This window comes from Phascolarctos cinereus, unplaced genomic scaffold, assembly GCF_003287225.1.
Source record: "Phascolarctos cinereus isolate Bilbo 61053 unplaced genomic scaffold, phaCin_HiC Scaffold_3;HRSCAF=262, whole genome shotgun sequence".
NCBI lineage: Eukaryota > Metazoa > Chordata > Mammalia > Diprotodontia > Phascolarctidae > Phascolarctos > Phascolarctos cinereus.
In genome coordinates this window covers 144419255-144426896 of record NW_027555736.1, presented here as the reverse complement: position 1 = coordinate 144426896, position 7642 = coordinate 144419255, and positions in this window count along the sequence as shown.

Here is a 7642-nt window from a genome sequence, read left to right as displayed (position 1 = left end):
ACCAGAACAATTGACTTTTCCAAAACAAATTATATATAAAACAAATTACAATGGTAAATGTCACAGCTCCTATTTTTCTGAAATGAGGCATCAAATTAAAAAAGTAGTAAGTAAATTCTTTGCCCTTTTAAAGAGAAATTGAACAAATGCCATCTAGGGCTATAAAAGCAAATGACTTTAAAAAAAACATTAAAAAGTTATAGCATACACTGAAGTATATTGTGGATGGGAGAAAAGGAAGAACAAAAAAGAGGTAAATGATTAGGTTTATATCAAGTTTTTAGACTCCAAAACTCAGACTTGAGCATAGTTCTAAAAGCAGTTTGGCCTGAAGAGAATTCACTATTAGGGAATTTTAGAATCTCTGAACAGGCCCTGAGGCCATCTGGTCCCACCCACAACTAAACAAGAGTCATTTGGCGGGCCCAACAAGTGGTCTCTAGTCTTTGCCCATTTCACTTTTGGATATTTGTCATTCTTAGGAAGTATTTCTTTATATTAAGCCTAAATTTGTCTCTGCAGCTTCCATCTATTGCACCTAATTCTTCCTTCAAGGTCAACATCTGTCATAGCAGTCCTTTAAATATTTGAAGGAAGCTCTAATAGCCCTCCTCAGGCTTTTTTTTCTGTCCCAATAGAAATTTGAGAGAGAAAAGTTCCAAGCACCATCCATTTATGAGAAGTCAGGAAGACCTGACTTCAAATTCGGCCTCTGACCAAACACTTGACACTTAACTAGCTATGTGACCCTGGGCAAGTCACTTAACCCCAATTGCCTGAAAAAAACAAAAAGAACGGCTAGCATTTGCCAATAAATAGGATTAGTGACCTCTCACTGACCAAAGACCACAAATTAGGGATGATACAATCTTTTATAGTGATTAACAAGATGACTGAGCAAAATCTCAAGCAACACAGGTGTGTCTTCTGATTGGCTAGACATTTTAATGAGGAGGTGGGATGAATGTCATCTTTGCAGCTCCCCATTTTGTAATAGGGAGATGAGGTCAGTTCTCAGGTGATAGATTTAGTCTGTAGGCAATGAGAGTTGCTACAACAGTTTTAAGTTGAGATTGACACTAAGGTTGGTTAAGAGTCTCTGGAAAGTGGGTGATTGGTGAAGTTACAAGGGTGGGGACACAAGGCACAAGAGAAGAATTGTTGCCCAGATGACCAGAGGTTACCTGAGTGAACTTGCAACAGCAAGGGCTTTGAGCACATACAGGGAAGGAGAATAATAAATCTGTGCTAGCTTGATTAAATCTTAAAATAAATTTTCAGTTTCACACATCTCTAGGTTAAACATCCTCAGTTCCATCAGCCATCCACATACGGCATCATTTCAAGGCCCTTCACAGTCATAGTTGGCCTCCTTTTTCCATTCTCTAGCTTTTGCATGATTTTCCTAAAATGTGCCACCTCCCACCCCCAAACAATGATATTCTAGATGTGATATGACCAAGGTACCTGTCAGTGCAGACATCAGATTCTCCTAGCTCCCTTGGTTGCCGTATAACATGTCACCACCATATCAGATTGAAATCCACTTAAACCTGTAGTCATTTTTCAGACAAACTGCTCGCTCACCATATTTTCCATTCTGTACTTCTCAAGTGGATTTTTTTAAACCAAGGGTAAGAGTTGACATTTATCCCTGTTAAATTTTATCTTGCTATATTTGTCCCATTGTTCTAGCCTGCCAAGATCTTTTTTAATTTTGTCATTCCTCCAGTGTATTAGTTATCCCTTCCCCCTATCTGAGGCAGCTAGATGGCTTAGTGGATAGAGTACTGGGCCTGGAGTCAGGAAGAGCGAAGTTCATACGTGACCTTAGACACTTTCTAGCTGTGTTCTAGTTCAAATAAAGCTTCCATGCTAGCTGTGAGCGAGTCATGTAATCTGCCTCAGTTTCCTTATCTGTAAAATGGGAGTAATGATACTATCTACCTCTCAGGGTTGTAAGCATCAAATGAGATATTTGTAAAGCACTGTGCCTGAGACAGTAAGCATGATATAAATGTTAGCTATTGTCATTACTATTAGATTTATGTCCTCTGCAAAATAGATAAAAAAGCCATCTGTGCCTCAAAACACTGATGTTAAATCAAACGGGGCCAGTCATAGTCCCTGGGGTACCCAGAGACCTTGCAGGTTGATATGGAACTAATAACAACTGTTCTTTGGGTCTAAACTTTGTTGTTCAGTTGTGTCCAACCCTTTCCAACTACAGGGACCATAGATGTCCATGGGCTTTTCTTGGCAGAGATACTGGAGTGGTTAGCCATTTCCTTCTCCCATGGTCCTTTTGTTAGATGATCAGAAGTTAAGTGATTTATGCAGGGTTACACAGCCAGGAAGTGTCTGAGGCTGGATTTGAACCCAAGACTTCCTGACTGCAGGCCCAGTGTTCTGTATACTGAGTCACCAGCTGCCTCTAGGTCCTAAGCTTATTACCTCCTTATCTGGAACTACAGCTATTTTGATTGTAATGGTAACACGTTATGGAAATAGTTTCTGAACTTTGTGTGGTAATAGCATCCATTCAAAAATAATTATGCCCCCATACAATTTTCATAAAACATTCCATGAATATAATTTTCCTAGTTTGTATTTTATTCAGACTAAGCAATGAATTTATTACAATTTTTATAGCACAAAAATTATCCTTTCTTCTGGATACCAACACTAGCTTTTAGATAGTAAGGAACCAGATAAATATAAATAAGCTTAAGAATATTTTCCTTGAAAAAACATTTTGTGGTCCTATATTCTTTATATTTTAGGGGTACCTTATTTTATTTTTTTTTCTATTATTTCTCTTCCTCAAAAGTTTGGAAAAAGGTTTAATGTACTCCTTATCCTTTAGCCAAGAAACTTGGATTGCTGGGCAATGTTACTCAATGTAGTTCTGCCTTACCATTTGAAGTTGCATAGAATTCAGCAGATAAAAGGTATACTGGAACTCAGGTCTCCTGGCTTCCATTATATATGTGTTTGTGTTGGGGTGTGTGTGTGTATATGTAATTCATGTAATTAGGAATGGGGAGGGAACCTATAATTTCAAATACAGAGAGTTCCTGATGAGGAGCTTCCTCTACTCATGCAGGTGAGCACCTTCTCTATAACTTACAGTATTAGAGAATTGCCTAGAGCACTGAGAAGTGACTTACCCAGGGTCATACAGCCAGTGTGTCAGAGATTCTACTTGAATCCAGCCAGTTCTTTATACATTACACCAGGGTTTCCCAACCTTTCTCCATCCCTATGCCCCTTGGCTTTCAGTAGTCTTTGAAATGCTTTTCAACGTGAGAATAAATAAATTCTTGAGTTCACCATGCCTATGCACATAAGCAACAGAATAGATTTATTTCAATAGGATAATACTATTTATCAAATATTCCCTGGGCTCCTATGATACGCTTATATCCCAGCTTGGGAACATCAGTGTTATGGCATACTACCACTCTATTCATAGTACCTTATATGATGTTTTGTAGTATATTTTGTATGAATCCTTGTTAAATAGCACTTATTTATGGCATAGTAGAACAGCCATCCAATTTTTTTTTTAGCTCTACAACTTCTGAACTTTTTCCGTGATTGCACAATGCAACATTGGTGCATGCAAATGAAAACAGCTCTGCAGTTTTACGTCATGTGATGCAAAGAGGATAAAAAGGGGAAGTCACGAGCTTTGGAGGGATTATGAAAAGACAGGCACACTAATAAAGGCACTGTTTGGAGCTGTGAATTGGTCTGGAAGACATATTGGAATTATGTGAGAAAAGTGACTAAACAGTTCGTCTTTCTTTGACTCAGCAATCCTACTAATGGGCATATATCCCCAGAGCTAAGGCCCCAGAAGGAAGAGCCCAAATCAAACTATTCACAGTAACCATTCTGGTAGCAAGGAATGGGAAACAAAGTGGGTACCCATCAACTGAGGAAGAGCCAGAAAAACTGGTATGTGAAAGTAATGGAATGTTATTGTGCAGTAATATGAGAAGTTCAGAGAAACATGGGGAGATTTTGTGAACTGATGCAGAGTAAAATAAGCAGAATCAGGAAAACATACATGACTACACCAATGTAAATGAAAGCTGAGTAACTGAACAGGTTACAAATAATATACTCTCCCTTCCTCTTGATAAAGAAGCAAGGGACTAAGAAACACAATATGTGTGTTGTCAGATTCAGTCACTGTGTCAGTAATTTGCTTAATTCTTTCTTTGTTCCAAGAGATCAGTATGGAGTGGGGAGTGGGAGGTGTTGTGGGAAGGTATACCCAGAAATTACTTCTGTAAAAACAAGACAGCAATAAAACTTTTTCCCCCCAAAAAACAAAGACCCAATACAATGTGCAAGGCAGATTTGGTATTGGCAATGAGGAATTGGCATTAGTATTCTGCCTTAGGTCTCTTAATATAATGTAGTTTCATAACACTGCAGTTCTTTATCTTCGTGGGAATTCAGATAGTGACAGTTTTAAATCGAGATTACTCCTTTTTTAATAAACAGGTTTTCTCTGCTCTTTTGTCTTTCACATGCTTATTCAGCATGAAGTTTTTACTATATGTGAGGTTGGCAGTAAGACTTATTGCTTTGCAAATCCTGAGAAGCCACAGGGTTATTTGTTAAAAGCATACTTCAGGTATTAGGACATCTTGATGAAGTTGCTGAGAACTATACAACAATTGTCTTTAGAACCCTAATTGGGAAGGAATATATGTACATGTCACATGTTGTTCAAAAAATAATTTCTCAATTAATGCTTCTTTGTAAGATTTACCCAAAAGAATAAAATTTTTCTCTATCTTCCCCACAAAAAAAAAGGATACTTCATAGATGTTCTGGTTTTCGACTGAGTTTCTAACAGATGACAGTATTGTGAGAGCCATCTGGTGGACCCTACCCACAACAGCTGCCAGCCCCTCTTGCTTACTGTTAAATCAACAGTGAGCGATTTTTTTGGTATCCCAGCCATGCAGTCTCCTTGCACTTAAGTGGGCTTCTGTCTTGAAAAGTATTCTACAAACAGTTGTGAATTAGGGGCAACTGGAACATACAGATAATAAATGTATCTTATTCTTGTAAAGAATTAGAGACTATGTCTACCATTTGTTGTTGCATAATTAAAAATACAAATGTCAGTATTTCAGTGGTATCCATTTCAAGGAGATACAATCAAATTACTCATATATTTGTTCCAAATATTATCTTTAATATTGTAATGATAAAAAACAAGGAAAGTTTTCACATATATAGATAAGGCCTGAAAGTATGGATGTATCAGTTTGTGTTGTGAAGGCATAGTTGTTGCTGGCAAAAGGGGTGGGTAGCACTGGAGATTTAGGTTCTATAGACCATAGGTTCAGTCCTATCTAGCATCATTATAGCATCATAGTATCAGATGATTTTAGAATGATTTGTAATCATGGTATGAGATTGGCACTGGAAAAGAGTTGAGAAAAATATATGTCCGTCCTTTGCAGAGGTGGGAACTCGAGTGTAGTCTTGTAAATATTGGCAGATGTAGTTACCAGGTTGCCTGGTTTTCCTGAACTGTTTTTTTTCCTCCTTTTATTTTTTATTCTTTGATATAAGGGTTTGACTCATTGAGAGTAGGTGGGATATACTGAGGTAGTTAAAGCCAAAAGATATTTTAAAATATAGAACTTTATTGTTGGAAGAAAAATTTAAGATAATCTCATAAAATAGTAGGCTAGTAATAATAGTTCATATTTATCTATTAGTTTACAAATTCATTTTTTCAAATAACCCCATGAGGCAGGTAGTACAAATTATAGATGTGGAAATTGAGACCCAGATTGATTGCCCAAGGTCACATCCCTAGTAAGTATTGCAGCTGGGACCTACACCCAGGTGCTCTCACCCAAAGTCTAAGTCTTTGTTCTGGACACTATGAATAAAATTTTATTAGCTTTTCGGGACTGCCAAGTTATACTGTTGACTTGTATTGAATTTCCAAGTCCTAAGTCCTCTGCAGATGAACTGTATTTTGTCCTATTCCATTTGGCCCATCATTTTATTAAAATTTTATCTTTTTTTTATACCTATATATCTCAAATATCCCTCCCTGAGACCCATTCCCTATAACCAAAATTTTTTAAAAGAGGAAAAATTTCAACAAAAGCATTATTTTTTAAAACTTTGGCACTATAAGTAGTGTTCTACACTGGGTTTGGGAGTCTGATGGTGCTTTTTATATCCTTTCTTTGGGGCCAGACTTGGTCATTATAATCTCACAGTGTTCAATTTTTATTTTGTTGTCTTTCCATTTTCTTTGTTGTAGTAATTAAGTCTATCACTTTCCTAGTTGTTTCACTCTGCATCATTTCAAATGTCTTCCCATGCTTCTCCATAATCCTCATATTAATTTCTCATAGCATAGTTATAGTCTATTATATTCATGTCAAGTTAACAAGCATTTATTTATTAAGCACCTACCATGGGCCAGGCACTATACTAAGTTCTGGAGATACAAAGAAAAAAAAGCAAAAAACAGCCACTGCTCTCAAGGAGCTCACAGTCTAATGGGGAAGACAGTGTGCAAATAATTACATACAAGCAAGATATATACAAGATACAATGGAGATAATCACAGAGGGAAGATACTAAGAATATAGAGGACTAGCAAAGACTTCTTGCAGAAGATGGGATTTAAACAGAGACTTGAAAAAAGCTAGGGAAACCAGGAGGTGGACACGAAGATGGGGGGAATAGCCAGTGAAAAAGCATAGGCAGGAGATGGAGTATCACAAAGAACAGCAAGGAAGCCAGTGTCACTTGGTGGATTGAAGGTGTAAGAAAACTGAAAAGGGAGAAGGGACAGTTATGAAGGGCTTTGATGCCAAAGGATTTTATATTTGATATTGGAAGTAACAGGGAATTACTGGGTTTTATTGAAGGGGTGTTTGTGTGATATAGTCAGGTCTATGCTTTAGGAAGATCAGTTTGAGAGCTGAATGGAGGTTGGACTGGAGTAGGGGGAGAGATTTGAGGCAGGGAGACCAACCAGTAGACTACTGTAGCAGTCCAGGCATGAGATGAGAAGGGCCTGTACTAGGGTGGTGGCAGTATCAGGAAGGAAGGGGGCATATATGAGAGTTATTACCAATGTAGAAATGACTGGACTTGGCAACTGATTAGATATGAGAGACAAGTAAGGAGTAAAGGATAACACCTTGGTTGTAAGCCTGGGTGACTGGGAGAATGATGGTACTCTTGACAGTAAGTAATGGGATTAGGAAGAGTAAAAGAGCTTGGGAGAAGGATTTGGACATATTGAATTTGTGATGTCTATGAGATCAATGCCTAATGGGGAGTTGCAGATGTGAGACTAGAAGTCAGGGGAGAGGTCAGGGCTGAACAAATAGATCTGAGAAGCATCTGCCTAGAAATAATTGGAATCATGGGAGCTGAGGAGATCATCAAGGCAAAGAGTGCAGAAGGAGAAGAGGACCCAGGACAGTCATGGTTAGCAGACCTGACCTAAATGAGAAACAGCAAAGAGACTGAGATGGAGCAGTCAGGTAGAGCAGTGTCAGGACACACAGACACACACACTCTGTCAAAGAGAGGAGGGTGATCACAGTGAAGTCAAAGGCTGCAGAGAGGTCAA